The 8031-nt window shown below is 48.8% G+C and overlaps 1 protein-coding gene across 2 annotated transcripts in view; it reads left to right on the top strand.

Annotated features, from left to right (window-relative positions):
* The first annotated feature begins 1000 nt into the window (after window positions 1-1000).
* The window catches only part of SPTBN1 (spectrin beta, non-erythrocytic 1), a 186761-nt gene continuing 179730 nt past the window's right edge, over window positions 1001-8031 (top strand). Inside the window, exon 1 of one of the 2 annotated variants that reach the window (XM_046660546.1) lies at window positions 1001-1164. The gene's annotated coding sequence lies outside the window, so the exon portion shown is untranslated. Of the gene's footprint in view, window positions 1165-1855; window positions 1880-8031 lie in introns of those variants that run through there. The other variant, XM_046660547.1, reaches the window with a different exon arrangement.

Here is an 8031-nt window from a genome sequence, read left to right as displayed (position 1 = left end):
TCCGTCTCGGACTGTGGGTAGGGGGAGAACTAAGGCCCGCCAGCCATGGCCAGGCCTCCACTGCAGCCAGGTCGTCCCTACTCCGTAGGAGTGGCTCCGGAAGAGCAGCGCTTCAGGTGAAAGTGAGCCGGCATTTGGGCGAGAGGCAGGAGTTGGACGAATTGCTTGTAGGGTCTGTTCCCAGCTACCCTGAGGGAAGGGTGGAAAAGCACTCACAATGGAGGATGATCTTGACTTCGCCGAAGAACCACCTCCCTCCCCGCATCGCCCAAGGTTTCCCACGGAGAGGTCACCAATCGCTCTTCATCAGGCTGGGCGGAACCTCTAAGGCAACACCACCTAGATCTAAAACCAAACCAGCCACACAGCGCTCTAAAACCTCCCTCAACAAGCTCTCTTCGTCGCGCTCCAAACGCAAACATCGCGGGCGAAAAGAGGCTGCACAAGTCACGCAGAAAATTAGGCTGCCCCTTTCCATGGCGATAATCGAATTAGCCTCAAATTAAACGTGAAATTGGCCCTCGCCGGCTGTGGGGACAAAGCCCCCATTGTCCTTTTGCGGCGGGGACGGTGCCCACCCTGCCCAGGCCAGCCCAGGCCAGTCCCTGCAGCAGGGGACGAGGTCTGCGCTGGGAGGGGGCAGAGCCTTGGCCGGGACAGCGTGGACGCGCCCGAGGGTCTGCTCGGCGCGGAGCAGCGCTGGGTGGGCGGCAGCGGGGCTCCCAGCAGGCGCTGAGGGCGGCCAAGAAGGAGGAACCGAGCGAGGGAGGAGCGGAGGAGAGCAGAGGGTGTGCGGGAGCGCGCACCCGCGCGCCTGTGTGCGCGCACCCGGCGCCGGCGCCCGCGCGCTCCCTCTCCCCGCCCCTCGCCCCCTCCCGGCACGCTCTCTCCCCTCCTCCCGCCCGCCCCGCGCTCCCGCCCAGCCCCCGGAATCAGTGCAGCTGTTGCCGTGCAGGCTGCGGATTCCTCCAGTCCCTCCCTCGGCCGCCTCTCCGTCCGGAGCAAGCGCGCAGCCCCGCGCAGCAGCGCCCACCGGTCCCGTCCTGTGAGCCCCGGCCCCAGCCGCGGACAGCCCCGCGGAGTCGCCTCCCGGCCCACCCGCCCGGCCGCCAAGGAGCGGGAGGAGGACGGGACCCCGGCGCCCCCACCCCCTATCCGCGGGAGGTAGGTAGGGGGCCAGAGGCTGGAAGATGCCAACTCACTGGGGCTGCCTCCCGGGCAGCGGGCTGGCGAGCGGGGGGGAGGAGGGGCGCGGGCTCAGGCCGGGAGGACGCAGCTGCCCCGCCGCTGCCCTGCGCCCGGGGAGCGGCGTGGGGGCGGGGAGGCTGCAGAGCCCGGGCGGGGGCGGCGCGGGGAGCCTGGGTCTCCAGTGCTGACGAGTATGCGGGGCAGAGGGCGGCGGGCTCCGCAGTGAGGCGGCCGCAGACCTGCTGTGCGCACCGCGGCCGCCCAGCCCCATCCCCGGGCGCAGTGGCGCCGATTCCTTCTCCCTGCCTCCGCCGCCGCCTCCCTGCAGCCGGGCAGCGGCCCCTGGCGCGGGGGTGGCTGCGGAGTGGGCTGCAGAAAGGGTATATTTTCGAGTGGCCTCCCTCTAGCCTCGGCTGGTGGGGAGCGGGGCGGCGTTGACACGGCCGGCTCTGCGCTTAACGGTACGGGGGATGCGGCCAGGCGTGGTCCGGGCTGCGCTGCGCTGCAGCTGAACCGGAGGCGGCGGCCCGGCGCCCCTCGCCCCCGCCCATCCTCGCTCCCGCTCCCCCCTCCGCGCCCGCCCCCCGCCCTCTCTGCCGTCCCCACTCTCCCAGGGCTGGGCGTGAGCCGCCTCGGGGCGCCGAGCAGCCCTGCGCCCGCCCTTCAGCTCCTGCCACCCTCTCTTCAACAGGTTTGTACCAGCGCGGGGACCCTCCGGGCCTGCCTTTGGGGTGGTGGCTGGAAGCCCCTCTCGTCGTCATTCCTCACACCACGCTCGTGGCCCTCTTTTTGTGGGGGGAGTCTTTCCTTTGTTTTTGTGGTAGGAAGGATGCCCAGTGCTTGCCATCAGATGGGGAGGGGAGGTGTTGTGGGGATCAGTGCGCAAACCGTGTCCATTTTTCCAATCGAAAGCCAGGCCCGATAGTAAGTGAGGAGAGGGCGAGTGTGGGGGTGCTTCGGCGGAGGAGGAAAATGGATTCGGGGGGGTTTATTTGGGCGGGGATGTGCGTTTTTGGCAAGATGGATGGCTCGCGGTGCCCTCGCCGTGATGCAGCACAATGCAGCAGTATCGCTGCCTCCCCTGGTTCTCGCTGGCGGGGCTTGGCACGGCCACTCGGCGCCTGCGGCCCCTGCCCGACCCCACCCAGGCCCGGGGCTGCCCTTGGCCCAGACCCGGAGCTGCGTCTACCTGTCATGCCGCTTCAGCTGGATGTGGCGTCAGGAGGACCAGGTCATCTAGCTGTGAGGGGGGACGCTTCCCTTTGGGCTGACCCCCTTCCCCCTGCCTGTTGGGCTGTGCTCGGATGAAGGGGCGCCCTGCAGCGCTAATGCGGGCAGAGGGAGCCGGCCTGCGGCTGCGGACGGCAATCTGATCTCGGACCGAAGGACCTGAGCCGTAGGGAGGGGCTGCAGGGAGGACGGGGCCCAGCGGTGTGCGGAGGCAGTGGTGCAGTCAGTATTGGGAGTCGCAGCGTCTTTCTCTGGATCGCCCATAATCTGTAACCAGGACCCAACTATCCATCGATTTCTTCATGTGTGAAAGTTAATGTTTATTAATTGGAGCTTCACAGCTATGACATTACAGTCCCTCTGTCTTTGGTCAATACTGAGAATATGAATTTTTCCTATAGGAAATCGTTTTTTGAAATGAAACGATCGATACATTTTAGTTCTTATGTCCTTGAGATATTTCTAAAAATATTAACAATCAGTGGATTGTTTTAAAAGGAACTTATTTTTTGATGGGTAGTACATGATTTCTTTAACTTCTATTTGCTTTGTTTTCATCGTTTGCTTTTTTTTTTTGTAAATTTGGATTCCTTATTAAGGAGTATTAGGTAAATGAGTGTCATTGTTGATGGTAAGTATTCGGATTGATTTATGCCAAGTTGTCTCTAGTTATGACTAGTGGGATTGTGATGGTAATTGACTGCATTTATGTTTGTTTATATGTATTTTTTCAGATAAATATTTTTTGCAGATGTGGCTGGGGAGGGGGTTGAGAAGGGCAGACCACCAAGGCCTCTGTGGCTGATATCTGGTCAGGAGATGGTTCTGTATGTCCTCATCTGTTTAGTCTGGACTAGTACATAGGGAATTTTCCTTCTAAATGTCACTTCTGCAGTTCGTTTATTCAGTGTGGGATGGCAAATGAGATGCATTTCAAATGTCACTCCAGACTCTTCTAAAATGTATGGGTGAAAAAGGGAATTTCAGTATGCTAACTGGAGGGGAAGGTCAATGTTTCAAAGCAAGGGCGTGTCTACTTTTATTTTTTAAATCCCTAATGAATCCAAGTTAGTGGCATTTGCTTTTCTGTGGCTCTGCAGAGTAGAACTGCATGCAAATTGTGTGGCTTATGTGCATTATTTTGAGTTTCTCTAATAGAGGGCTGTTCAAGTGTAGAACTTTTTGGGTTTGGCCTTCATTGTTGTGCTGGTTGTATAAGATCGTGTTGCATAAAGATGTTTGGGAGTGTTGTTCCCATGGATTATGCAGACATTTTGGATTTACTATGTTGTAAGAAAATGTCCTGTGTTGATGTCACAGGAGGTTTAGCTGTTCTGACTTACACACCAGCTGCAGAATTCTGTTAGGTTAAGATCTCTGTAGCTGTTGTCTCTGAACCCACCAAAACCTTCTACTGAGAGAATGAGAAGTATTGGGGCAGTAGAGAAACTGCTGTCGCTTGGTCGTCTCCTGTTGTGCAGGCTTTCTGTGAAGAGCAGCTCTTGGGCGAGACTAGTAACAACTGTCTGTGATGTCGGAGGAGCAAGTGAGAAGACCTTACTCTCTGCTGGTGACACATCCTTAGCAGCGACTTGGCATGGGCAGAGTTTCCTTGGAAGAGTTTGTTTGAGTGGTTATTTTGCCTTGCTGTTTGCAAGTATGACTTTACATGTGGAAGAACTATTTTGAGATGGAAGGATTTTACTACTACTAAACAAACAGACATGAGGAGTGGAAATTATTCGATGTGGTTTTTGTTGAAATAGTACGTTTTATTTTAAGAGTATATTCTTCGAGAGAATTTTAATGCCCAATATATGTTTTTTACATGCAGTGATGTGATGCTCCTTTAACTGTGTTGGGCCCTGACCAACATCTGCATTATAATCAGGCTTGAATTAATGTTCTGTGGGTTTCCTTATGGTAGTGCTGGTTTCTTCCTTCCAGACTATTGGGAATGTAAACCATTCTTCCGTAAGGAAAGGGCTAATACCTCTGCTGGAAAAGCTACTTCCGTAGGTCTCTGCAGATGAGGAAAACATCTCATGAATCTCTCTTGTAAGGTATCAGTCTTTGCTGTTTCTCAAAGCACCTTTTCTTTACAAAAGACCTAGTTTAGTACTCTTGATTTTTCTGTTAATAGTTGTCCTGTATCCAAATTTATGTAGCATAGGAATAACATCATCAATCTCTTTGCTCTGGTGGCTAAAATGAAACTATCCCAATTAGATTCACCCATATTTGTATTTTTGACCATCACTGGAGAGGGCATTTTTGTAACGTCTCTTGCGATCATAGTGAGATTCCTGGACCTGCAACATCAGGCCAGGATCACTTGGGAGCTTGTTATAAATGCAGATTCTTGGAGGCCCCAGCCCAGACCTATCCAGTCAGAATTTGCCTTTTAACAAGACCCATAGTGAAATAAATGGTTGGTATTCACATTAAGTTGAGAAACTGCTCTACTCCTTCAGCTAAGGGACCTCTATATCAAAAGATTCCTTCTAGTATCTTCTGTCTTTTCTTTTGCTGAAGTGTCAGCACATTTTTTTCCCTTGTGTCACTAAGAGGTGTTGAAGAAAATGATGCACTCATTGTAAATTGTTTAATATAGAAATACTTTATAAAGTTCTTTAATCTTTAGTAGAAGAGTCCTATTTATTATAATTTGTTTAGATTAATTAGTTTTCTTAGGTTCTTTTCTAAAACACCTCTAAAGTTGAAAAACAAAACTCCTCCCCCAGAGAAGAGGGCCTTGGCTTTGAGACAGCAGGACTGGAGGGCAGGAAGCTAAACCCCTGAGCACAGCGTCCCCTCTGCTTCCTCTGCTCTCTTCTGGCATCTTGTTCTCTGTCATCAGCTATGTCTCCTGGTATAGTCAATGTCCTCCCTTTCTGGTCCATTATTTTCTTCAAGTTGTTTTTTATTAAGTGATTTGTACATACAAAATAATGCTCATAAAAGATATGTTACAGAATCACAAGCCAGTGGCCCCTCAGGCAGCCACCACCTAGTTCAAGAAGCAGCTTCTCATACATTCAGAGTCCCTGTCTGCCCCTCCATCATCCCATCTGAAGCAACCACTGTCCTGAATTCTGTGCTTGTCATTCCCTTGCTCTTCTTTATGGGTTATCCTTTTAAAAATTCTTATTTAATTTTGTACATTTTGAACTTTATATCAATGAGATTATACTTTATGTATTTTTCTGTGACTTGCGCTTTAAGATGAACATTATGTTCCTGAGACTCATCATTTTGTTGCTGTAGTTCATTCATTTTCACTGCTGTGTAGTATTGCACTATGGCTTATTCATGCCTTCTACTGTAGATGGAGATTGGATTGATTCCAGTCTTTTGCTATTATAAAAAGACTGCAATGAATAGGTCTTCTACATGTCTCTTAGTACATATGTGCAGATACATACACAGACATTATCTGTTTCTCTCAGGGATGAAATTTGCTGGATCATATAGTATGTCTATCATCAACCTTCTAGATAATACCAGACTGTTTCCCCAAAGTGATTGTACTGATTGTATTCCTACTAGTAGTGTGTGTGTTACGATTGTTCTACAGCCTTGCCAGTGCTTCATTTACGAGCCTTTAAAATGTTGTCCAGTCGATATTTGTGAAATGTTATCTTATTGTGCTTTTTATTTGCAATTTCCAACCTGATTATTGAGGTTAAGTATCTATTTATATTATTGGCCATTTATGTTCTTCTTTTGTGAAGTCCCTGTTTAGTCTTTTGCCTCTTTATCTTTTAGATTTTTTTCTTGTTGATTTGTAGGAGTTCTTTATGTAGCTTGCCTATTAATCCCTTGTGGAGTATATGTGTTGCGAAAATTACCTCCCAGTTTGTGTTTGTTTTTTAAAATTCTTTGTGGTTTCATTTGATGAACAGTCATTCATAATTTTAGTAGAGTCATAATGAATTTTTGTCCTTTATGGTTTGTGCGGATGATTTTGTTATTGCAGAAAAAATGGTCCTTAGTTTTTGGAAAGAGTGTGGGTTTTGGAGTCAAACAGATCTGGGCTCGAATTGTAATGGTATTCTCTCTTAGCCATATTGCCACAGCTAGGTTCTAGCCTTGGGCTAGTTCATTACACTTAGAACCACAGTTTCTTTGTAAGTAAAATTGAAGTAATACTACTTCCTCCTGCAGTTGTGAGAGAGCACTGCACAGTGCTGGGCACATGGTAGGTGTTCAGCTGATGACAGTTCCATTCCTTTCTCTTTGGACTCCCTACGCTATAGGAGCCACTGACCCCTTTGGGAATACTTTCCAGAAACTACCTTAACATTTTTATATCGAAAGAGCTATTAAACAGCTTATTCTTTTATTTTTTAAAAGGCTGTGTTACAATGGAATTTATATATTGATTAACACAGTCTGTGTAAGACCACTTATTAGAAACCCTTTGTCAGTTCAGGTTCCTGTTCTTGAAAGTAGTCTAATTACAGTTCTTTCCACCAAGAAGCACATATACTAATGTTCTCCCTTTGCTGCTACTCTGAGATTACTTGGCAATATTGTTTTTGATGTAGTAAATAATTATTGGAGTCTTCTCTTGCCAGAGCTTGAAATTGGGTTAGGGTGATGGTTGTGTGGGTTAAAGCTGAATAAGAATTAGTTCCTAAATCCAAGGACTAGATACTCTATCAGGTAGAATATAAATGTACACAGACAATAAAAAACCTTTTACTGACCAGGTGGTCTCATATCTAAATTTATAAGATGAAAAACTTAGATGAAATCATAGTCGGGGTTAAAACCTGGCACATGGGCACCATTCTCTCTATCCCTGGCAGACATGGAAAATCAGTCATGGCCCTCTTTTCCACAGAGCTGAGATAGAGTCTCAGTAACATCCTCAATACAGTGTTCTAGGCGGTTAGTACCAGTTGATCGGATCTGGCACTTAGTTTTTCAGATCCTCCACATCTCTAAAATTCTGTGATGATAAGATAATTGTGTAACACAGTACTTTGGCAATGTTCAAAATACAGTAGAACAGAAGAACCTAGAAGCAAAGAGATAGGAAAGAGGTGATTGTGGGGGTCCAGAGGTTAAGGGAGCAAGTTATGGTGGTGGCCAAGGGAATGAGAAGGAGGGGAGGGATGGGAGAAAGGTTATGAAGGCCCAATCCTGTGCCACCTGTTTGTAGGGTGAATAGATGGGAGGTGGACCTAAATAGATGAGGAGCTAAGGTGATAAAGGTTTCAAATTCTGGTGATGCCGAAGAGCATAGTCGGTGATGATGAGAGAAAAAGACAAGTTAAGGGGAAGAGTGGATATCTGGTTGGGAAGAGGTTCAGTTTTGTCTTTAAATATGTTGAATTTGAAGTTCTAGCAGAACACTTAGTGGAGATAACGTTCAAGAGGTTGAAGGAGAGAGTTCAGGGCTAGTGTGGCTGATGGCAGGCTGTTAGATTCAGGGGTCTCAAGCTTTAGGCTCTAGAGTTATACAACCTGGTCACTGCATGCCCTGGCTTAGTGACCTTGGGCAAACTGCCTTGACCTCTCTGCGTGCTTCAGTATCTTCATCTGCAAGATGGTATTGATGTACCTATCACAAAGCATTATTAAAGCTAAGTGAGATAATCCAGT

Source organism: Equus quagga, chromosome 5 (assembly GCF_021613505.1).
Source record: "Equus quagga isolate Etosha38 chromosome 5, UCLA_HA_Equagga_1.0, whole genome shotgun sequence".
NCBI classification, from domain to species: Eukaryota; Metazoa; Chordata; class Mammalia; order Perissodactyla; family Equidae; genus Equus; species Equus quagga.
The sequence above is the reverse complement of the archived record's forward strand: the minus strand, read 5'-3'. Positions and strand labels throughout refer to the sequence as shown.